Consider the following 26,064-nt stretch of genomic DNA (forward strand, 5'->3'; position numbering starts at 1 on the left):
GGGTCCAGTGTGTCTGGTAGTGAAGAAATGATGAAGTCTCTGACCAGGCGTTCAAAGCACTTCATCACTACTGAGGTGAGGGCTACAGGGCGATAGTCATTGAGAGAAGCAGGGTGGGGTTTCTTCGGGACAGGAACAATGATGGACTCTTTGAAGCATGTGGGGATCACCGACTGAGATAAAGAGATGTTGAATATCTCAGTGAACACAGGAGCTAGCTGGTATGCGCAGTCTCTTAGGATACGACCTGGGATGCCGTCTGGTCCTGCTGCTTTCCTGGTGTTCACTCTCTTGAAGGCTCTCCTTACTTCATGCTCGGAGATGACGAGCACGTTTCCGGTGCTGGCAGTATCTTCCTGTCTGCAGCCGTTAGCGCCGCTAACACTAGCATTGTTGGAGACCTTAGCTGCAGCCTCGAAGCGAGCATAGAAAGTGTTCAGCTCGTCTGCCAGAGTCACGGCCGCGTTCGTCATACCGGTTGTTGGTGCTTTATAGTCCGTTATTGTCCTTAGTCCCCGCCACAGGCTCCTAGAGTCACTCTGTTGGAGTTGTGACTCTAGTTTCCTCCCGTAGCGCTGCTTCGCCTCTTTCACCGCCCTCCGCATGTTATATGACGCGGCTTTGTACGGGTCCATGTCCCCCGTCATGAGTCCCGTGTTGTAGGCAGCGGTGCGGGATCTCAGAGCGTCGCGGATGGTTTTATCCACCCACGGCTTCTGGTTGGGAAACGTTGTGATAGTCTTTGTCTCCACGGTATCATCCGCTAGTTTCCCGATGAATCCCACAACCGCTTCCATAAACACGTTGACGTCATCGTCGGAGCTGTTTCTGAACATGCCCCAGTCTGCGTCATCGAGTGCGTCCTGTAACGCGACCACCGATTGATCCGTCCAGCGCGCGACCTTCCTCTGAACCGGAACTTCCTGTTTCAGCCTTTGTTTGTATTTTGGCATGAGGAAGATGGCGGCGTGATCAGATTTGCCAAACGGGGGGCGGGATTGTGCCTGATGACTTTGCTTTCCTGAAGCAGCAAAGCTAACACATTAACACAACACTGTCCGGTGGCCAACACAGAACCCTGTGATCACCTGGTTATAATCTTGCCAGAGACTTTGTAGCATAACCTCACCAACATCAGGAGATCAGAAGAAGAGCAGGAAGAATCTCAGCATTACATCAGCCTCAACCCCTCTTACAAGCTCTCCAGACCTAGCCCCTTATCTTCCCTCTCTTTCTTCACTCTTATACCAGTCTGATTTACTGATTACCTTCTGAATCTGTAGATGAGAGGTGCAAGCTCTCTATCACTGGTGCAATCCCACAGTCGTATCTTTAAATGAAACCATAGCTGAAGTTTCTCTAATTACCACTTGAGGCCCGCTCCACAAATGAGTCAGTCCCAGTATACTCCCATTTTAAAATTCCCAGTTAAACAAGATTAAAAACCATGTTAACAGCCTGATAGAACAGTATTGAAAGTTTATGGTTGGTTTTTCCCCTTCATAACAATGTCAGAGTGGACCTTTTTTTAAAAAAAATAACTCATCCCACTCTGGGTGCTGTGACCAGCTAGACCGGTGCTTATTCCAGTTCAATTCAATTCAATTTTATTTATATAGCGCCAAATCACAACAAAAGTCGCCTCAAGGCACAGTTCACTGAACTGGGCCTCTCATCTGTGTTGGTGCTGTTGGTACCTTTTGGAGCATTTTTTAATGGAACTATCTTACAACTAGCATGACGTGCTGTGTGGTCCAGCTGGTCCAAGACATTTGTGTTGGTGTGCAAAGATCTTGTATTGTATTGGTCTGCTACATAGCACGTGTGTCTGCGTTTGCTGACTAAGCTAAGATAACTTAGCACTTACTCTTGCATCGAAATATTGAGACATCTAATTCCCAATCACCAACAAAGGGAACACTAAAGCTCTAGAAGACTGAGTCTAGAAAGCACATACATCTGTGATAGCAACATGGAGTGATGTGTCATTATGACTGTGAAATGACCCAAGTTATCATTCATCATTTTTATCATTTAGGAGCAAGTTCAACAGCTATTGTTTTACTATTCCCATGCCACGTTCACATGCCTTGTGAACCTCAGATAATAAAATACTGTCACCCCCACCTCGAAACAGCTTCACTGTTCCCAAATGTCAGGCCCGGAGTGAAAAGCCAAACATTGGCCACACGTACTCCGGAAACTCCCAAGTCTTTGCCTGCGGGCCTTCAACCTTGCATTTCTCTCTGATCTTTTACACCATGCAGTTGGATGGAAGTCAAGATGGAAAACGGCCACCCTCCAACTCCACAATCCTGTCCCAGGAACTTTTCTGGATGGATATCCCACAAACAGCTCCCTTTTCCTCATCCTCCTTTTCTCTGCCTCCCTCACTCCAACCTCGTATTTCTCTTCTTCCTCCACCTCTCGATCCAACCTGCTCTCCCCTGTTAAGGTTGCGACGTTCGCGGTATATTTTGTCTGAATCAATATGTGGAAAATGGAGGATGGATTGGATCCTTTTGACATTTTGGATCTGTATATATTTATGTGCTGTTGTTGTTTTTGTCGAACGGCTCTCCAGAAGGTCAGAGGCAAATGTGGTTTCATGTTTAGTTTGGATCCAGGCTGACTGTGATTTGCTTGGCTCCTGCTACATCTCACACTGTTGTAATGCAATGGGATGTGAACCTCAAGGTCAGTTTGCTAGCTCATGTGTATGTGTTTGTCTGTTTCACATCGTGTGCACTTCTTTTTTGTGTTTATCTTTTAGTGTGCCTGTATTCTTTTTTCATACGTTTACAGCCATGTTTGCATTGCTTTCTCACTTTGTCTCGCTGTCGCTGTGTATTTGTGTGTTTGTGCGTGCTTTAGTTGAGGTTGATGAGAAATCCAGCGTTTGGCAGGGGAGTCATTGTGGCCGCTGCTCTGTTTACACAAGTTTCAGGCTTGGACTCTGTGTAAAGCCTTTAGTCCTCCACTGGCCTTTCAAACAGCAGCATACACACACACACAGGCTTGCACACTCCTCGGCAGCTTTTATTTTCACATCATTCACTATTGTAAGGATCTGCTGTAAAACCCGAGTTAAAAGCCAGTCGGATCAGGGTGAGGGAATTAAAATTAATCAGTCTTGTAAAACTGCTTATGCTTCACTCAGCCGCAGGCCTCAGTCAGCAAATGAATCACGCTGCCGTTTGTTTGAATCCAAGCGAGCTTCAACCGAGAGACTGAAAACAAATTAGCATCAGCTACACAATAAATTCTCAAACTAATTAAGTAATGGTCACATTATCAGAGTTCTTTCAATGGAAAAGGTTGGTAAATAGTGCTCTATATTAAGTTGAAAAACATTTATATTAATCGAATCATGAATGCCCTCTCAAAAAAAGAGCGAAAGAGAGAAAACAGCCTCTTAAGTCAGGTCTAGCTTACACTGACCAAGCAGTTCATCAGTCATGCCTACATTGGTTATTCATACAGTCATTCCATCAGCCAGCCACATGTGGCAGCAGCGGCAGGAGGAGGGACGACGACAGTGATAATTTTTGCTGGTGTCAGATGGGTCGGTTTGAGCCTCCTGGGATTTTCACCACAACACTAACTCACCAGTTACTCAGAAATGTGTAAAAAAGAACAGCACGCGCATCCAGTGCAGAGTATTGTTGTTGACCGCATGCATCTCGTTCGTTGCTATGATATACCATCTTATTATTTGTTTTCCATCACCACATGTCATGCCAAGAGTAGACCTTATGGGATACCGTAGATTTGCAGCATGGGCGTGTAGCTGATGAGTGTCCAACATCATGTGGAATCCAAGAACTGAGGATGTTTGGGAGCAAATAGAGGCCCTACCCAGGATCAGCACAGCATTTCCAATGAAGTGCTCCTTAAGATTATTTGCGTGGCTAAATTATTTTCTCTCTTGTTCTTTACCCTGTTGCATTCCACTCTGTTCTTCAAGAAAAACAAAACATATTGATTTCGACAAAGACGGCGACCGTGTGGTTTCTGTGTCTTGCCTTGAGGCTGGCTCTACATACAAACCTGCCAATCAAACTTGGCTGTGGGATTGATTCTTCCTCTCACTGACACTGCCATCTCACTTTGGTTTAGAGAAGTCCAGACCTACTACTGTTGTTTCTTTTGACCTTTAAGACCATAACATGTCCTTGTCTCCATTTTAGTGAGTAGTAGTCATGTAAAAGTATTTATGTCCTGAAAACAGCAGAGTAACACAACAACGCACTACAACAGCTACTGAAAAATTAGTTTTGTTTTTCACATACATACAGTTTTGTTTCTAGGATATCCTGATATGATTAATACATTTGAGTCTTCAGTAACTCCAACTGATGTAATTGTAAAACCTTAGTGTCATGACAATTAATATTTATGTTTTATATTGAATAGAAATAATGAGATTTGTTTTTCCCATTGCTTTATTTTGCCTTTGCTGGCACTAGCGTCTTACATATTCATTTTGTAAGACGGGGTAAGCAGTAACAGCGTCACTGTTCGATGAAAACTTATTTAGAAATACAACAACACATTGCAGTGACCCCAAAGTGCCAGTGCACTACAGATTGTTTAGCATAATGCATTTACAAAAAACAACGTACACGTAACGTACACATAATGTCACTGTTGATTAACGCATCTAGGAGGCATTAGGGAACAGAGAAACATATACTATGATCAAAAATAAATGTAGGGTAATGTGTTGCTTGGCTAGCCAGAGCATCCCCTTGTTCACATGTTTGTTTATGATAAAATCTTATGTCTGGTGGGAAAATCAGCCCATCCATGAGGCTGGTCAAGCAACCATCAGTTGCCAACAGCGAACGTGTACAGTTGAGATGAATGGAATCAACTGTGGCTCCAGAAACCTGAGAGCATGGGTCCCTTTAAATGATGTACTTAATGTAGAAAAAATCAATTGTTGTTTATTGTTTATTGCCATAGTTTTGGTTAATGATGTTGCTTTTCTCTATATAAAGAGAACATAACATATGGCTTGTATTCCACAGAGAAGGTTGTCTTTGGCTCCAAAAAGCGCTGCTAATTACTTAGCCTGATAGATGAGACTTATGAGACTTACCCCTTTCTTAAAGAACTTCCACATTGTGGTTGGTCTGTTTGGTGGCTATGAAACCATTGCCTTCATCTGTCTCTACTGACTGAACTTTTGCTCCTGACTGGGAACACTTGAGGTTTCTTCCTGAGAAATCTGGCAAGAACGCAGCTTTTGTGCTACATCTGGATAATGTCTCAATAAGCTGAATTACATTTTCACCTGACATTCAAATCGGCCAGCAACATACCCAAATTGGATTTTTCTTTCCTTTGCCAAAACGCAGATTATGTCTGTCTTTCCTTCTCTTAATATTTACAAGTTGTAAAAGTGCCAGTAAACACCTTGTCTCGATTGCCGCCTTATCCTGGCGATCCATTAGAGACCATGATGTTTTACTTACTAAACTTCCCGTCACTTGGTTGATTCACAAAACAAAGATTATTTCCATTTAACACCAAATGTAACAAAGGTCACTTCAGTGTTTGCTTTTGTTCAGATGATGTTGAATAAATTTACGGCTGGATTTTATGTCATGTTTGTCTTTTAGTTTGAAATAAACAGTTCCCCCGCTGCTCGGCAGTAAATCTCCTGTTCCTAGCTGAAAGTGCTCAAAGTAACATGAACATCATTTTTGGTAATAAGTTGGCCGTGACACAAAGACAATGCAACTGAATATTTGGAACCAAGTGTATAAACAGCATATTGGATTGAAATATTTAGACTGAACCCAGTGGCCTTTACCTGTTTTGTCTATTAGATGCAGTATTTTTAAATGTTACAAAAAAAGAAGAAATCTGTGGCGAAGGCCATTATAAATCTTATTGGAGGCTTAGAAAAAGCTTTATGAACGTTTACAGCTCGATATTCTTATTCTTGGAGTTTTAACTGTTCAAAAGCAATTGTCTTCTATTTGATCTTGATGCATCCGCTGTTGATCCATTTTCTGAAAGAAGCTGCTTTAGTTCCCATTCCTCAATGCCACCCTCATTCAAACAAACCGTCCTCTGACTGGTTGAATATAATTTGTATTTTCTTTATTTAAATCCTATCTTATCTTATCCAGATTGTATCTGATCCCAAAAATCCAACATAGAGTAGACATTATGAACTTTTGCAGCAACAAGATGTATTGCAGAAACATGTGAGAGGACAGAGGAGAATAGTAACAACCGGGCTTCATTTAAGCATGACAGCCTACATGATGTTGCCACAAAGAATTGGGGCCGTTCTAAATATATGTGTATACATACACACGAAAACACACCGCATATATAATAGGTGTACTTGAGGGAAATGAAATGTGCTAAAATGCTGACTGAAGTAAAACCTTAATGGTATCATAGCAGGAAAACTGTTGTTCTGCTATTAGTAAGTGATTCTCTTGTCTCTCCTTACCCTTTTATACATGTAAAAACATCTTGCAGGAGTTAGCAGAACAATAAAGAGCAGCATAGATACTTTGTAAATGTGGCTGTTACCAATCAATAAATCATAAATATCAATAAAGGACAAATATTTCAGGGTTGTTATGTTACAGCTTACTCTTCTGACTCCTCAACAATATACTTTAGAGATAAAACAGCCCAGGATTTTAACATTAGCTAAATATATATTTCTTTAGAAAAGCCCCCAAAATATAACTTTCCTTTACAAGTGAAAAATCTCTTTTTTTACAGCAGTGATTCTTATCATCCTTGAATCACTTACAGAGTACTCCTACACAGAGTGGTGGAAAAGGCAGGTAGATAGAGCTGCCAAGCTCATAGTCTGTTTAAGCGCATTCCTTTCTCTTTAACATCAAAGAGATTCAAGAGCAGAAAAAGTGGAGCATTTAGGGAAGCTTGAAGTCTGAGCTGGATAACTTATACGTACATTTGAAAACAGGGACATTTTGAATTTCAGCTCTCCAAAACCATTGACTGAGCCAGCTCAGGTACCATGTGAGCCTGCCCAGGCCTTGTTTCAAGAGGAGGCTCCTGTATCACCTGGGATGGTGGTCAGAGCCTAAATAGTTTCTTCCTACTGGTTTTCAGTATTGCACAGTGTGCTGTATCTGCCCAGGGAAGATACTGGACATTGTGCAATTATGAAAACCTCAATATCCCCCAAAAGAGCTGCAGGAGGCACCTGGGAGAGGGAGGCCTGCTTAGACTGCTGCCCATGTGACCTGGATAAATAGGAAATGAATGTATGAATATTTCAATTCAAGACTTTTTTTGTATTATTGTCTTTCAAATCTATGTCTAACTAATACCATTACAGCTTCATTGCTTTGGATTAGTTGCTTAACTGAGCTATTGTTAATGGTATTAGTGCTTTTTCTGCTACAGTATAAGTAGTCAAACGAACTGCAGGGACAAAGGCTTATTGCATTAACCTCCTTTCAGGCATGTGGTCATGACATCAATGTGATGTGTTGTCATTTCGAGTTCTGTACAAGTCTTAATTGTATGCTGTCAGACTAATATAAGGGAGCACTGGTAGAAGATTGCTGTAATAATTTTATAATGTCAGCCTTCATCTGATATATACACAGAAAATCGGTTTTATTTACAATGAAACACCATGAAGCAGTCAGTTTGAAGATGTTGAGGAGATTTGTTTACCGCAGTCTGACCAACAGTTGCAGCCTATATTTTCTGTGCTCATTTGTGCCAGCTGCAAGGATTTCTCCAAGAATATCCTGCAAAAGACTTTATAATCACCTGGAGCAGTCCCAGTTTAACACACTGACAGATTCAGCACTGTTGAACTTTATAACAAAATAAAGTTATGAGTGAAGCTGATGCTGTTGCTTTAGATTCTGTGAGATTTACGCTGACTAATATAGTCATTCTCAATCCATTTTACAGACTGGATAATTAATCGGTAACGTTCAAACATGATGAGCACATTGATCGTTAAACCCAAATCTCTAAATGATGCTGCATTCCTATAGGCTAATTAGTAGACATAGGACATCGTAGGGTGTAGGACATCAGAAGATGCTTGTCTGCAAACACTTCCAGCTTTGCTTGGTAAGATGTTGCGAAACTGTGAAGGCCTCGGAAACCTTTGCCTTCAAAGTAAAAGTTGCAAGATTTTGAGATGCGTTGGTTGCAATAATAAGGCAAAGCTTTTGCTCTCAATGTTTTCTGATTCTGGTCTGTTTTCAGACAAACCAGCATCTTTTATGCAAACTACGGGCAATCGTGGCAAGTCTGCTAGTGACTAAACCAATCAGACACAGATTTTGATTCAATGCTCATTTTTGCAAACAATTTCACCTGGCAACAGCAAACAACGTCCAGCAACCACTGGCCAACCTTTCAGGTAATGCACATTTTTCCCTAGCAACTGGAAGCTGCCAGCATGTTGCCAACCAGTGCAGGAATCATTATGAGGCAACTGATAGTCAAAGATGATGTAGATGGAAATCCATGCCGTTACTCTTATGGACACAGACTCTGATTAGACTCTGATTAATATATCAGTTGTAGCACTCAGACCCAGACAATTAAAGGAGCCAGGCTCAGTTCAGATGGTCTGGACACTTTTATAAGTGGTGAGTGCCAAAAAAAAAAAAAATGCATGAATTAAAAGGTTTTAGAATCCCTAAAGCTTTAAACAGGAATTGAAACACGCTAAAGGCTAAAGATAAAGAATCCTAATCGTTCTTTAAATGATCGGGACCGACTCGTCATTCACGGCGTTGATGTGCAGCAGAACCACTGACTCACCGGGGCTCGGCCGCCTCAAACGTGCCCCTGACCACAGTCTCATGAAGGCAGAAGTCCACCCCTTATTAAAACGAGTCGCTTCGCTTCACGATTCCCCTGCCTCAGAAGCTGCACCCTCCCCTTTCCGAAAGAGAGTCACCTTCCCTGCCTGCGCCGCAGACACACCTGTTTGTAATTGGCTCTTATTAAGGGAGTAATGTTTTGCACCTGTGCCACTCGGCACACTCAGTCATCCCGCCAATCAGGAGCAGAAACTGTAAAAGTCGGCCTATGAGGGACGAGGCTTGTAAAAGTCGATTAGACATGAAAGAGGAGCTCCCCTTCAGGGGAGGATTTTGGTGAAAGGTTCTCAGAGCAGAACAGCTTGGATTTATTCCAGTGGTGAAAAAGATACGCAAGATGGGACAGATAAGTGTTTTGTCAGATGGATGTTGCTGAAAACACGATACTCGACTGATATAATGTTTCAGATCAGAAAGTTCATGTTTATTTCTTTCTCTGTGGCCATCTTACACGTTTCATATATTTTTCCTTTGGTTCTCTTGTGCATGTGTGTAAAAGCAGGCGACTCACAAAGGGGTTAACAGGTCTGAAGGAATCGCAGCTTTGTCATAAGTCTCACTTTGACTCATCTAATTCACTATGTGATCGGCATAGTGTGAATGCACACTTTATCATCAGCAGACCTTGACCCACATGGACCAGTAAAAAAGGAGTATCCTCCCCTACCAACACACACACACACACACACACACACACACACACACACACAAACATTCATTCTTTTGATCCAGACAAAATGAACTGACCATGAAGGAAGAGTTCTGGCTATATCACTCCTCTCCTCTTTCTTCCGTATCCCATTCCTCCTCCCTCATTCCCTATCTTCCCCTCAGGACAGGTTCAGGGTGAGGGCAGCGTAAAGAGGGAGAGGATGGAGAGATGGAGGATGTGAAGTATGGAAGGAGACGCAGCAGCAGCTGTCCACTAATGAGGTGCCTGGCTCCCTCTATAAACCAATACCGACAGATATAGCCAGAGGACTGCCACACTGTGTGTGTGTGTGTGTGTGTGTGTGTGTGTGTGTGTGTGTGTGTGTGGTGTATTGCATTGTATTTGCGTGTATGAGGTGCGGGGGGGACTTGTGTGTTTCAGTGTATGAATGCGATGTGATGGGCAGCGAGAAAATATGGAACATAAATAATATGGTCAAGTCTCATGACTTAAAGGCACATAAAAGCTGTCATGAGTGTTTGCCCAAATTAGGATCTATGCTGTATGTGAAAATTCATTTTCTGACCTTGGAAATAGTACACAGTGTATTCTTACCAACTTTTTCCCATCAAGTCCTCTGAAAAAGTGAACATAGAGATGATTTCTGTTCTGAAATGACCTCTGCAAGGAGGCACTGAGCCACAAACTCATGTATGGCACAAACACACCCTCTTTCAACCATCAGAGGCTGACTCCTGGGGTACTTTCAGTTACTGATTACATTCGTTTTCACCTGCTGTTTGGATAGGTTTAGTCACATTTGGCTAGACTATAGAAATATCATGATAAGCTCCATTTTCTGGGCACCAGTGTGCTGAGCTCCACCCCATATAACTGTGACTACACTAGCACATGTTCAACACATGACAGAAGAGGTTAACAGAGGTCTTTAAAATATTTAACAGCTTGCACTTATGACCTAGGGACCAATATCTACAGGACAGACTCCTTTTTCCAGACCGTTTTATAACATTTTAGTCAGTTTTAACTGATTATACTGCTTTACAAAAGACTAACTGGAAAAAAATTATAACAATGGATGAAATTTTGAGCATTTTCATACAGTAAATACATAAAATCTTTAGTTAAATGTCACATAATCTAGCTCAGATGTTGGAAAACCAAAATACTTTATGATGATTATGCAGATTTATCTAGCAATGTCATTTTGGACTCATTTCCTGGAGTCAAAGAACAAATAAATACAATTTCACAATGCAGACCACTAAAGACTAGGCTTGGAATCTGCAGTGTAGTTTAGGGTTAACATTTTCTTTTATAGTGTTTCCTTCCAGCGTTTTAACATGTTTAAAAAAATTGTTATTATACAGTTATTATTTTCGGAATTACTTCAAGTATTACTCCATGGTCTTCGTTAAGAGATGGAGTTTGATTTTTGGAAAAATAGAAAAACAAGAAGAAGGTAGTTACACTAAGATTACTAATTATATGTGTGATTTGGGTGAAAGCTAGGTTTGCATAGGAGTGTGTGTGCAGATATGTAGAAGTCATTAACTCCCAACATCTCCTGACAAAGAAAGAATAATATTTTTGCAGCGCTTACTGACTGATGCTTCTATGGGCATAAGCAACATTAGCTAAGAATTTCAGGATAAAGCAGCTACATGCTGATATCTTTATCTCGCTAACACTGAACAGATGCAGAGATAGAGTAGAAAGGACAGAAAGTAAATGCACGGTTCTTAACATTTGTAATTGCACTTCTTATCATATTCTTGCAAAATTGTAGGCTAATGGAAAACTACTTTGAACAAAATATTTGGACTTTGTGAAGTTGGTTTGATATGACTTTCCAGATGCCTGAATGGGTTCAAAGTAAGCTCAAAATTTCAAAGGTTTGATAAAATCTCTTCTGCTTGTGTGTTCAAAAATAAATAGATTCACTCCATCGTGTTTCTTAGCTGACATAGTAAGCATGACCAGTAAATACAGTAAAGGAAATGAGTTTGTATTGCCTGAAATTTGACAGAAATTGATGGATTTTCTTACATTTTTTTACCATTAGCTTGTAGATTATACACAAATTTTGTTTTGTCCAGAGTTGCAGATATAATTGAAAGAAATAAGCAAGAAAAAGTTTGAAAAGTTTGAAAAGATGTTATGGCCATAAACAGGACAGTTATTATAAATAAAACAAGGCAATACAGCATTCACCATCAGGTGTCCATTAAAATCACACATTTTGTTGGTTTAGCAGTCTGATATTGGTACGGTCCAAAGGACAGCTCATGGCGCTTGGATTTACATTTCCTGTGAATGCCTCGTCAATGGGCAATAGTGGATATTCATTTCAAGCTAACACATGAGCCAAACAATCAAAACTATAATTTTTAAACAATGACATTACATGATATTTTAAATCTTTATACAGTTCTTTAATATATGTTGACATATGAGAATCATAGTTATAAGGCATTTTGTCAATTTGGGGCCAATAAATCATTAAGCTGATCTTAAAAACCTTGGTGAATGTGAGCCAAATTTGAATGGACTGTTGACATGACCCCACTGTACACCCCAACAAGGATTTAACAGAATTAATTCAAAACCTTTTGAGCTGTCGGGGTTTTAGACAGAATGATGAGACATGCACAAATGCTACCAACCAAAACTCAACCTCCTGGGCTGAGATAATAATTAATTTTGCTGAAAGTGGACAGCTTGGCATCTAGTTTTTAAGTGGTTGGTTCATTAAAACAAAGCAAAAAACTTTACATTACTTTACACTAAAGAAAGATGGGGTTTTATGCGGTCACTTTACTGGTCAGGCCCACCTTGGCTCATATTGGGCTGCATGTGGCCCATTAACTAAAATGGCTTGTGTAGAACCGTGAATGTGCTCGTCACCATTGTTTTGTTAACTCTGCATAGAGACAACGTGGCTAAAGCATGGTGGATAGATGAGTACAGCCCACCTCTGAACCTTAAAATGCCAAATGCTGCTAAATGTGTGTTAGAGAAGACTCTGGCCAGAAACAGAGATCCTGCTCGTGCTCAGATCCAGTCAAAACAAAAACTGACAGCTGGAAGTTAGAAGCATTTTTTTTAAGTTAAACATGCTTCATGTACAACTGCTGTTCAAATAATAAAGATATTTGAGGCAATTTTTAAATTTGCATCTTACCTTCTCACTTCTTTTGTTTTCGCTCTTTGGAGTTGGCATATGGGGGGATTGTCAGAATCTTCTGAAGAAAAAAACCTCCTCAAACACTCCTCAACCTGCTCCTGATAAGAGAAGAAAGACAAAACCGTTTTCATGCAGATATTATTAATATAAACACATAAAATTCAATTTTAAGGCTTTAAAAAACAAAAAAAAGGGTTAGATGTTTTTGAGTTAAAGAAATCCATATTTTGCTCTGAGGACTAGAAAAAGAATAATTAATAATAATTTTTTTTTTTAAAAGACCATCTGTTTCTGTGTAGCTGATTCTGCATATTTCTCATATGTCTAAAGAAAAAGGAAGGGAAAGGCCCACCAGGAGAGCGCTGGGAGGAAAAAATGCAGCGCAAGGCCGAGACTAAAAAAGGGAGTGAGAGCAGTGGAGAGGTGTATTTCACAGCACTAGGTGCATTGGAAATTTACAGCGTGTGGTCTCTTGCTCTAAATGCAGATATTAAAATTATTACCGCTGTGTGTTAGCATAAGCTTTCCTCCGGTAGAGCCAAAGGGCTGTGTTTTATGGCTCTTTTATTTAGTAATCCACAGTGGTTTCGGCGAAGCGCAGTTTCCCCTCCCAGCCTCCTGCTCTGACTGTGTTTCCTTTATCAAAGACGGCCATTGTGTACTTAATATTGAGCCTATAATCCAGTTATCAATCCTGGCACTGGGGGGAAAAGTACATACAGTTAGCTCTGAAGGTCGGCTCACAGACAAATAGATTTTGAGACAATAAAGATAGAGGTTGAAAGAAATATTTCCACAGTCGGAACCAAAGTCAGAGGCAAAAGCACCATCGTACGCACACGCATTCACACACACAGACGCCCAGACACCTTGTCCTCATTTTAACAGCGTTGTAAAAATTACAAATAAAAATGTGATGAATTTAAAACTCTTATAGGTGTGTGCGTCAGTGTGAGATGGCGGTCATCCGATATGTAAAGCCTCAGGGAGAGAAGCAGGTCTGTGTATCTGGCATTCCACTGCAGGGTAAACACAAAGTCAATGCTATGTTTTATGTCAAGCCAGAGAAATTCATTACGTCTTATCACACATTCAGGTTTCGGGGTCAGCGGCAGAGCGTAAACCCACACATGTACTCAGTGTTTATTATTGCGCACTTACATATTATTAGACTCCTACATTTTCATAACTCACATATGGGGCAAAAAGGCCGGCCTGAAATTCAGTGTTTATTAAATGGGCTGCTATGCAGGAGAATGAATGGAAAACTCATTGCTGGCGTTCCCCTGCACATAAACAGAAGCAAAGAAACACGGCAGACGGAGAAAAGAGAGAAAAGCAGCGGCATAAACCCAAAGGATCCCTTTAAACCAAATAATCAAAGTGCATTTTGTCTTTCAGTAAGCGGTAGCTCGCCAAGTCATGTGTGTTAGGTTTATTTATTTATTTATTGGTCTCAGATATTTAGAGGTTTCTTCAAAGTCTTTCTGAACTACAGTACTACAACACTACAGAAAAAATCCTATAAAAAATGCTGACAGATTATTGTGTGGCTCGTTTAGAGTAATGACCGCCCCTGCAAATTTGAGTGGTTCTCCTCCAAATTAAACAAAGAAATGTGCAGACATCATTTGCCTGTGTGTTTCATTAAGTATAAAAAATGAACCACTGAGGTTCAAGTTTTGTTTAAGCAAAAGGGAAGAAAAAAAAATATGGAGTAACGATCATTGTTTGGGTGAAAATGCCTGCTTGTCTCATGTAAAACAATTGCTGACGTTCAAAGCACCTAGAAATACCTGCCTTTCATGATCACTCACTGGTGTCAAAGTGTGTTTGCATGTCGACTGCTATCCCTATTTTTAATCCTGATATTGATTACATTTAGCAGGCCTTCACCTCTCACGTCTCAGCCTTCTTGAATGTTGAGAAAACTTGATAAGGGCTCTTTGTTTAAAAGGCCATAATATACTGGTTTGTAGTCCAAGAAGGATATCCATGTCCATGCTCATAAACCCTGGCCATAACCAGTATACTTATGTAAACAAAGTGGCTGAAATTAAATTTTGACTTCAAATTATGGTCATCAAGACTTGAGCAAGACAATTCTTTATTGGCGGTGCCACGGTCAAAGGAAACCAACATTAACTGCAGAAAAAAGGAAGCAAACAATGGTTTCCCAATGGAAGTTTGATGTTTTGTTGACCCTTCCTACAACCCCAGCCTCCTACGTCTCCTGACTTCCTGACTCGATAACAATTTTACACTGTTTCCACTCTTGCTCATCGCTTACATGACTCATTAGTCATGGCCGCCCGTATCTTGAAAGTAAACACATGTTGTTGCAGGGCTTTTGTCAGAATGACTTGCTACAACAATCTCCCTGTTCCTGCCAAATCTGGAAAAAAAAAGAAACCCAGACTGAGACTGGAGGCTATATTTTTCGTTTACTTCATCATGACTGACTGTTACCATGCCAGGCTCATGCAACACATTTGCCATGCTGTGTCCTGATCTCTTACTCCCCACTGGGCATTGTAGATCGACTTTCAACACATGACAAACATAAAGGCAGAAAGGAGAAATATCTTAATAAATGACATATAAGTGAAAATAACCAGAACCATACCCAGCTGGAACCTAGAAGCTTTACGCAACAAAATGGCACAAACCCAAAGCAGGACTCAATAGTTGGTGAGGACCTGGTAAATCTGAAAAGCCTTTTGCAGTAAAACATTTTCAGTGCTTTCATATATGCAATTCAGTGTATTGACTAAAAGTGCATTTTGTTAAAGGTATGTTTAACCCCAAGTAACACCAAGATAATCTTTACACATGGACTGCATAAAGTTATAAGTGAGGAATTGTTTCTTTTTTGTTTAGTGACCCCTCAGAGAACCTAAAAGAATGACTCTGAATGTGAGCTGTTGAGAATGAAGGACAAATAGTTGTTTTAAAGAGAGTTGATTTAGATTCAGGCATTCCTGGCGTCCCTGACAGGGACCTTTCACTTTTCTCCTGTTGTTTTATTTTTTATTTTTTGCTGTCTTCAAATTGTATGCTTTTGATAAATAGCTCTATTCAAGGCCACGGAAAAAAAACTTCGCTTCGCTTGTTTCAAGCTATACCATTGTATAATTTACATTAATGATCACACCATGATTCAGAGCTCGTTGACTGTTAGCTCTAGCATAGCCTTGTCTTTTCTCGGTTGAGGTTTTCTACCTTGATATATTATATCCAAGGGGTTTGAAGGCCAAAGAGAAGAAACGCACATTCTGATATACTGCATTATTTGTTTTGACTGGCTGTTGCATGAGCTAATTACACCCAAAACCACACATTAAGCCCTTCCAGTCCTGCACAAACACATACTTTATTGATTTAAAATCCTGTCTAACTCCTCATTACCGAATGGTTTCGCGCTTGCACGCTAAGGCTTCCTCCCGTCTCAGTTTTCCTTGCATACAACTTTCTTGGCCTAGAAATGAGGGTGCTCTTCTGTGGATAGAGGCTCCCTTGTGTGCAGGATGGCTTTTCATCTGACTGTAGCAGATACCCTTGGCCCAGTTCATCTGCAGCTCATCACATGCACGTCAATATGGCAGCCGTGTAGGCCCGTTTCACGTGCTGTTGAGCATTAATGGCTGCATCGTTCACCTGGTGGCGTGCAAAAAGCCCCACAAATCACCCTGCGAAGTCACACTGCAGCGGTGCTCAAAACACAGGCTTGTATGTGTGCAGTGTGCACCGCAGGTGACTTCTTTGATGCTTTCGGTTGCTGCTAATTAAGCCGTGTGTGTTTTACCCCGTACTGCATCAGTTACTGGAAGAGCTGAGTGTTAGGGGGAGTAAAACTGGCAGAGATCTGAAGCTACAAAGCAAGAAAGACAAATGGAGTATTTGTGTCAGTGTGCACAGCCGTGTGTACGTGTTCGAGCTTCTCAGTGTGTGTAACTTTGGATGTGGTGTGCTGCATTCTGCGGTTTGCAGCTCCGGTGACTGATGTCCCGTCCTTCCTGTCTTGCCTGTGTGGATTGATGTGCTCGACTGCTCTGCTCTCAAGGCCGGCTCTGCCCCTCCCTGACCCTCCCTTAGCCCTGGCTCGGCTCCCATTAGCTCAACCTGACCCTCCCCAGCCTCTTTTGACCCTCACCAGCCTGGCTCGGCTCTGTTCTGCTCTGCTCATTCAAATCGGACTCGCCTCAGCCGAGCAGCTCTTACCGAGGGGAGGATGGGATGGCTGAACCTTGGGGCCGGCAGATATATGAGCCCTAACTGCTATTTCATTAAGCTGACTGTCATTATGAAAAAGCCCTTTCTTTTTCCTTGTTTTCCTTCTCTGACTTTCTCTCCACCTCCTCTGCAACCTCCACCCACCTTGTCTGTCTCCCTAATACTTTTACGTTCAAGGACGGAGCAGTCGTTCGATGCTTTACGGTGGAGAGGAGATGAAACAAAGGTTTGTTCTACTCTGTGTTTGCGAGGGGAAAAAATGCACTCCAGGGGAGGAAACTGGGAGGTTATGAGGGTCTCGCAAAGCCTGAGGAGATGGATGGCGAGACATTGTGAGGTGGTGACCTCGGTGGTGTGGAGATTTAGCCAGCACTGGTTCCACTGTGGCACAGGCAAACAAAGTGTGTACTGTATTGAAAAGGAGAGTGCTAGTGCCCTTTTTCCAGCTTTGTATTTTGCATTTGCATCTCATGCAAACCTGGTGATCAAATATTATCACAACTCTGTTGCATGTGTTCCATTCAGTTGATTTATTCGTCTATCTAATGGGATGTAATGACAATTTGACGCAACAGCACCCGCACCAAGCATGCGCAAAGAGTTACGTGCACGACACGTCCCCCTCCCCCTTTTAAATTCTCCACACATGTGAAGCAGACAATCTTCCTTGACATCTTTGACACAGCAGGGCCGTATAGCATTTTTATTTTTCTTCTGTCCCAAACAAAACCCATAACTCAGCCACCCTTTCCCCTCCAGATTGTAAAGGCAGGGTGGAGGGAATGAAAGGCGAGCAACTGTTTTTACGACAGAGTGAGGGATGTAAATCGTGCAGGTCGTCAAAGCGGAGGGGCTGAAGAAGGCCCCTATGACTCTGGGGTACAACTCCAAACAAAAGATGTCGGCCTTTCTCAAAAATCATGAAGGACTACACCCCCCACCACCACCCTCCAATCCATGGGTTTGTTACAATGGAAGCGTGTGACTGTGCAACCAGCTCAGCAGCAAAAACATTATATCATCATATTCTCGTCTTCATCCCTAACTCTCCCTGACTTGCTCTGCTAACTAGCCGGGGTTTGGGTGACCATAAGTGCTGAGAGGGTGCCATGCTGACGAGCGGAGCGACTGTATTTATGGCTCTCTCACAGGTCCCGCATGAATTATACATGAGTTCTCATTGTGGCGCGGAGGAGCTCTGGATGTAAATCGATAGGTGTTCACTTCCACTGACACAAATGATATCTCCCCTAAGCAGCTCCCTCATCTGCCTCTCTCTTTTTCTGTGTCTCGCTGTCATTTTACACCTCGTCCCGGGATAATAATGTTTACCAATCCGACATCACTCGCGCTTACAAAAACACATGTGAGCAAAACACGGGATTAGGGTAGCTTTGATGAATGCATTGATGCGTCGCTCGAAACGGATAAACAGATGAATAAGTAAATGCTATTCATTGCCTGAAAGGAGACGGGGACGACAAGCAGTGATTGGAGCTTCTCTTTCTTTCTTTCAGAGAATGCGTCTCGTCTGAAAGGGGAGAAACTGATGTAATGGAATGCAATAACAGTATGATCTCTGGATTACAGCACAGGATAAAAAGGTGTAATTTAGGTGCTAATTACTGTTATCATTCACATGATATCATTTCTAGAAATATTAATTTTTTTCATACTTGTCAAACTGTTATTTTTGATGGGCCCTGGAGTCTCATCCTTCATCCTGTCCAGATAGATAGAAATTATGCATTCTCCATGAAAGTTGTTGCAGTCAAGGTGAAGGAAGCATCTGCCTCTACCTTTTTTCTCATCCATCAGTGAGAGGGCTGAGTTCAGTTTCTCCATAGTGTTTGCCGGCATTAAATGTTCTACTGAGCATTTGTATTACATTAGATTTTGACTATAGATTACATGTCTAATTCTGCTACCGGGCCTGTTTTCATTCAGTATTTATTCCTATGGCATCAGTGTTTTGTATGTTACTCTGTCATCGTTTATGTGATTTTTACAGTTGCTTCTCCCATTTGATATTTTTCCTAGGGTTTTACTACTGTTACTGCTACTGCTATCCAGCTCAGTGGTCAGGACAGGTTGCAAATCTTTCAGAATCAACGTTATGATTTAGGGCCCAGTAACTGCATAAAACAGCTACTCTTTTTCTCTTTTAAGGAACAGAGAGCTACAAAATCAAAATTAAAGGCCATCTTATCAGCTTTGACAGTTTGAATATTGTTATTTAGTGAAGAAATGTTCACTGTGATGTTTAGTTTAGCAGACAGATATAAGTACATTAAAAAATAATTTTTTAAGATATTATATATCAGGACATAATGAAAATCAGTCCTTACCTCAGAGTCAGTCTTCTAGTCCTTGTTAGGGCTAAATACTATTTAAGTACAAACAGAGATGAAACCTGAAAACACATGAAAAATAACATTGTGCCATTATTTATGTAACTATATAACACTTATTTAACAATTAAACAGTTTAATATGTCACGTTTTGTACTTTATTTGAGGCTGCATTTATCAAATTTTAATACCTGAGATGGACCCAATTGTTTTTATGTTATAATATATAACACCTTTAGAATTTAAAGAGCATGTACATCTTTTTTTAACCGTGACTTGTTTCAGTAGTCTCCTGGCACTTAGCAACTAGAGCAATAGCATTATAGTTGCTCAGTGCCAGTAGTTGCTATTTTCTAGACGTACATGAAAACATAAACACACTCGATTTATGATTTATTAGACATTTCCAATACTGTTTTTTTGCTGAAGAATTTCCTATAGCAGGCAGACACAAATACATATTCTGAACAATAATGTTTTGAGCTATATTCCTGTTAGCGACCAAATTGGCTAGCTTTCTTGCATATAGCAAATTGGCTAGTAGGCTGTTAAATAGCAGCAAAAATAAAAGAATAAAGAAAAATATGGGTCTGGCTTCTAAAAATTAAAGCAAATAGAGAATGCCAAGATGGGCTACATATCTGGTTGCCTAAAAGTAATATGATTGTACAGATGTTTACAAAAAAATAACACTAATATAGACTAAATATCTTAGTTTTCTTCAATAATACATTAAGTTTATGATTTGAATAAAATCAAAAAGCCTAAGGTTTTATGTATCCTACATCTGTTTTAGACTGTGTTGTTTTTGACATGTTCGTAGCTTGTACGCCCGTCCTCAGTCAGAATCACTCATAGTTTGTGACATCTGGCTTAAAAACCATGATGTTAATGTTTCAGCCAACAGGAAATAAATGTCACTGATTTAAATCAAATAAATGCATTTCAAATATATATTTAATCAGAATGTAATCCTCCTCTGTGTGTTTTTTTTTTTTTTAACGTTCTCAGGTCAATCGCTCCTCTTCTGACTTTTTTCCACTTCAGTGCCATCCGTCACTTGTTGTTGTTTTTGAGCCTGAAGCTGTGTTTCTAAGAAATTGCCTCTGTGAGGACCCACTGACACACCTGTTTTAGAGGTCAGAAAGGTCATGGCCTACAGGTGAAGAGGCAGGGGAAGTACATATCCTTGACTTTAGAGTTTCCAACCAACTCAGAGCCGACACAACCACTGTTTATGTTGTCTGGTTAGGTTTTCAGTGCACATTTTATTTGAGTCACATTTTATTTTGTTTCATTTAATGTAGTGCCCGTGGTTTGCCTTCTTTATTTTGTTTTCTTTTGTTTAAGGCGGCATTTTTATGCCTCTGTTATACATTTCAGTTCTCTTACACGCACACCCACACACACCCGCTTTCAGCGTGCTCACAGGGGCAAGTTCTCTTAATCCACCTGGCTTTGCCTCTCAACTTTCCAAATGCCGCCATGAGAGCCGGTCATAACTCATCACACACATACACACTTTCTTACACATGCATACACAGTCGCACAATGGCCGTTACTCCAGAGCCTTTCTTTGGTGAGCCATCGGCGCCGTATTACATTAAAGGTCAGTTACTGAGTTTCCATTTTAGCCTTGCCTTCCTCCGGTAGCATGCTGTGAGCTAAAGAAATTGGAGGATTGTCTGTCAGGCCGCCTATTTGATTTTTTTTGGATGGCTGGGATGGTTTGGCTTGAAGGAAACCATCTCTCCTTCACCCTATCCTCCCTCCTAGTTCATGCAACTTTATACTCCACCACATTACAGAAGGAAAATGATTGTACTTTACATTTATTTGGCAGTTTTAGTGACAAGTTATCATGTAAATGTAAGATTTTTTTGAGGAAAAAAAGGAAAGTAGCTAGTATATATAAAAAGTTGGCTCATTAATAAATCGATTGTGAAAAAATAAATCATATGGTAATATTTTTTTTTCTCTCTTCTAAAATGACCCCATATATTTCATATAGTCCAGTTACTTAAACACCCTATTTTATTTTTTTTAACCCTTAGATGCACACATGGGGTCAAAAATGACCCCATGGGTTGTTTTTCTTCAAAATCTTTAAAATGCAAAGTTGTAATATATTCATATTCCAGGTATTCCTCATAAAATATGTTTGTAACATGAGGCCATTTGCATTTTTATTTATTTTTTGCAGTTTTTGTATCACTACCCCACTCTTCCACAAGTGGGGTCAAAAATTACCCCAAGCAGTTCCTATGGAATCTTCTATGGAACTTTCATTCTTAGCAACTCTGACTGTCCCACTTACACTTCTGATGGATCAGGAATTAATTTTTACACTGTAACATATATGATTTATAGTCAGGGCTGCACATAAGTGGTCCGCAGGTGCGCATTCGCTGTCAAAATAAAAGTATTCCCGGAAATTCAGAGAATACACACTTCTTTTGCGGTGGAGGAACACCAAAGTAATTGCTTACGGAGCTTGCTTTTTCGACATCTTTAAGAGTTCTGAACAAATGTCTGTCCTCCTCCAGAACATCTAATTTACACAAACGAGCGTCCCAACTTCTTATCTGGTACGCGTTTTTTATTTTGGCAGCAAATGTGCACCTGCGGACCATTTATGTGCAGCCCTGTTTAAAGTTTCCTGTGCATTTCAAACATTGTCCTTTCTGATTTTTTTTTTTTTTTAATATTTAAAGTAACATGGCTGCTATGAGGCCAGCTGTGGACCTTGCCCTACAAATGATCCAGGACGGATGGGATGAAGAGCCCATCGGAGGTACTGACTCAGAATCTGACATCTCCCCCCCCCCCACTGAACAAGGCCAGTCAGACACAGAGGAGTCCTCTGATGAGTCCTCTGCAGAGGAAATAAATATTTAGTCTAACAGAATGAGCCCATCTTACTGCTCTAGCCACAATATTCTGAATTAGTCGGCCAGGGCTTGCACCTGGGTCTAGTACTGTCTCTCCAATAGATGCATGGAAGATGTTCATGTCTGATAATATAATAGGAGAGGTGCTGACATGCACAAACATGGAGGCACGAAGAGTAGCCACAGACAGGGGAAAAGAGTGGAAAAATGTAATCAAACAAAAGCTCCTGGCCTTCATTTGATTGACCATTCTTGCAGAAAGTGAGAAGAACTGGGATGTACCAGTCAGTGTGTTTTTTGGGAGTCCTCTGCATAACCCATTGTTCAAGGCCACTATGTCAATTCAAAGATTTAAAGATTTTTGCAGTTTCTTGCACTTTGATGACAAGAGGACCAGAGCCTATGGACTGAAAACAAACCACATGGCAGCTTTCCGCTACATATGGGACCTGTTCCTGGTCAACTGCAGGCAGAAATTCATCCTCGGTGATTGTGTTACAGTGGATGAACAACTTGTGCCTTTCAGAGGGAAGACCCAGCTTCTGCAGTATATGCAGAGCAAGCATACAAAAGTGATACAAGTGATACAAAAACTGCAATTTCTTAAAATTAATGAAAAAAATAAATAAAAATGCAAAGGGCCTCATGTCACAATCATGTTTTATGAGGAATACCTCAAATATGAAAATATTACAACTCTTTGTTTTAAAGATTTTGAAGAATAACAACCGAGTTTATAGCAAAATGCATTGTTTCTATTTGGGGTCATTTTTGACCCCATTCGTGGAAGAGAGTAGGTACTGGTAGGTTGTGCATCCAAGGGTGAAATGACTCAAAAAATTTAATTGCTGGTAAAGGTTTCTATACATTAGTATTTACGAAGAGTATGTTGTGACTTACCTTAAAAATTACAGCGGTCCCTCGCTAATAACGCGGTTCACCTTTCACCTGCTGTTTCGCAGATTTTTAGTGCAAGTTTGCATGCTTATTTTTTTTTACATCACATTGTGTCCTGCGTCCTGATCGCTGCAGACGATCTCCTCCGTGACGTCTCTCCTGTACAGTACAGAATCGCTGCATCGATCGCTAGCAGTGTGACTCTGAAGTGCAGTACTGTATGTCCACGATGTCCACGAAACGTTTTGCACCGTCAAAAAATAAAATTGGCAACTTGATTTCACCTATCGCTGGTTATTTTTAGAACATAACACCCACAATAAACGAGGGACAGCTGAGAAATATAACATTTGAATCCCTTTTCTCTTTTGCCCTGAGGTGCGGGGAAAAAATATCAACAAGTCGATGAACATCATTTACAGATATATTGGGTAAATACCCAAGACATCTATAGAAATGTAAATCGCCGCTTGATTCATTCATTTGCTTAACTTGTTTTGGACCTTAAACCAGGCGCGAATAGGACACCGGAAACAAAGCTCCCCACAGGAGTTTCCGCACCGGAAGTAGCATATGCTAACGTGCACACAGTCAATTACACAACTTAAATTTAGTCCCAACTTATCACATATGATTAGGTAGTGTATTTGTGAATCAATACAAGTTTGTGACATGTTCTTTTAAACGACTCAACCTAATAAATTAACAAGACACTGTGCTACATCGAGAAATATACCAGGTAATTATTGCTGCTCAACAGTAGCCGAGGGTGGAGCTTAGCAAATGCGTCAGATGCATTTAGAATGCGTTTTGTTCAAATGAATGTTGTCGTTGCATTTATTGAAAAAACACATTTTGAAGAATGCTGGCAGAGCTGGTACATGCACTTTGGATTACAGAGGAGAAAAAGAGAGGAGAGGAAAGAAAAAAAGATTATTTTTTAAGGTAAGGACCGCTCGACAAGTGACATTTGCTAAAGTGGAATTATTAAGGGGACATGCAGTGTCCACGTTTATGTTAAACTTTTCTAAACTCAGTGTGGAGAGGACAGGAGTGTTTTTGTGGCATGGGTGTGGTGTGATCCTGTGCGCGTGCAGGAGCAGCTCGGAGTGACATAATCTGGTGCGCGTGCGAGAGGTGGCCCGGATTGAGTGGTGGGCTGGGTGTGGCCCTCTCTCGTGCGCGTGTAGGAGGGGCTTGGTTGGGGTGTAATCTTGTTGCGAGTGCAAGAGGTTGTCCAGTGTGACACTCTCTTGTGCACGTGCAGGAGTGTGAGGTTCAACGCTGGAACGTTGAACCTCCTCCCCCCCACTTCCAGGTTATGGATCGTTCCTCAGTGGGTTTGTGAGAGGTGGCCCAGATTGAGTGGTGGCTGGTTGTGGTGCCATCTTGCAGGACGAGCTCCGAGTGGCGTAATCTTGTGCATGTGCAAGAGGTGTGCAGGAGTAGCTCAGAGTGTGAGGTTCATCTGTAGAATGTTGAACCTCCTGAATCCCTCCTCCCGGACCAGGTTATGGACCTTTCCTAAGTGCACGTGTGAGAGGTGGCCCGGATTGAGTGGTGGCTGGGTGTGGCCCTCTCTCGCGCACGTGCAGGAGGAGCTCGGAGTGGTGTAATCTGGTGCGTGTTTGAGAGGTGGACTGGATTGCGTGGTGGCGTGGGCGTTGCGCACTCTTGTGCGCGTGCAGGAAGGGCTCAGAGTGGGTAATCTTGTGCGCCCAGATTTTATGTGGGAGCAGCGCCCTTTCGCACATTAGCGAGAGGGCGCTGCTCCCACGCGTTTTTAATGTTAAACTTTTCTAAACTCAGTGTGGAGGGGACCAGAGTGTTTTTGTGGCGTGGGTGTGGTGTGATCCTGTGCGCATGCAGGAGCAGCTCGGAGTGACATAATCTGGTGCGCGTGCGAGAGGTGGCCCGGATTGAGTGGTGGGCTGGGTGTGGCCCTCTCTCGTGCGCGTGTAGGAGGGGCTTGGAGGGGTGTAATCTTGTTGCGAGTGCAAGAGGTTGTCCAGTGTGACACTCTCTTGTGCACGTGCAGGAGTGTGAGGTTCAACGCTGGAACGTTGAACCTCCTCCCCCCCACTTCCGGACCAGGTTATGGATCGTTCCTCAGTGGGTTTGTGAGAGGTGGCCCAGATTGAGTGGTGGCTGGTTGTGACGCCATCTTGCAGGACGAGCTCCGAGTGGTGTAATCTGGTGCGTGTTTGAGAAGTGGACTGGATTGCGTGGTGGCGTGGGCGTTGCGCACTCTTGCGCGCGTGCAGGAAGGGCTCAGAGTAGGTAATCTTGTGCGCCCAGATTTTATGTGGGAGCAGCGCCCTCTCGCTAATGTGCGAAAGGGCGCTGCTCCCACGCGTTTTTCCTGTCCCTGCAGGAGCAACAGGAACTGAAGGAGGAGCAGGATCGGCTGGAGATGCAACAGGAGTAGCAGGACCTGCCGGACGAGCATGAGTAGCATTCTTCACCTGATGGAAGAGACAGGAGCAGCAGCCATCATTAATAAATGCAACATCATATCAAAATAATAAAATCAATCAGTGTCATTCATAAAGTTGAAGTTGTGTCACTTCAGTCTTCAGCACTTCCTCAAAACATGCAGAAATCCTTTCTCCTTACAAATATCTCTGCCTCAAGGTTTTATGACAACATGATTCTTTGATTAAAACTCATTGTTTAAGTTTATTGGTAAATATTGACACTGATACACACTGTGAATGTGTATGTCAGTGTTGGTGGTCATCTCAAGTTCACTGTACAGATAAATAAATAAATAAATATATATATATATTAGGGGTGCAACGATATTCGTATCGATATTGAACCGTTCGATACAGTGCTTTCGGTTCGGTACGCATATGTATCGAACAATACAACATTTGTAATTTATTTTATCAACTTTCCTTCTGACGATGCTGTCTGTGTGGAGCGCTCAGTGAATCTGCGTTCGACTACTCCGCCTAGGCTGCACTGT

At 41.5% G+C, this 26,064-nt stretch overlaps 1 long non-coding RNA gene across 3 annotated transcripts in view; it reads right to left on the reverse strand.

Annotated features, from left to right (window-relative positions):
- Nucleotides 1-26,064, reverse strand: part of LOC309687367 — an 85,838-nt gene that overhangs the window by 56,998 nt on the left and 2,776 nt on the right. For 2 of the 3 annotated variants that reach the window (XR_014270723.1, XR_014270724.1), the window contains exon 2: nt 12,719-12,819. This is a non-coding gene — a long non-coding RNA (uncharacterized lncRNA). Of the gene's footprint in view, nt 1-12,718; nt 12,820-19,302; nt 19,368-26,064 lie in introns of all 3 variants that reach the window. The other variant, XR_014270725.1, reaches the window with a different exon arrangement.

This window comes from Aulonocara stuartgranti (genome assembly GCF_965226115.1).
Source record: "Aulonocara stuartgranti genome assembly, chromosome: 14".
NCBI classification, from domain to species: Eukaryota; Metazoa; Chordata; class Actinopteri; order Cichliformes; family Cichlidae; genus Aulonocara; species Aulonocara stuartgranti.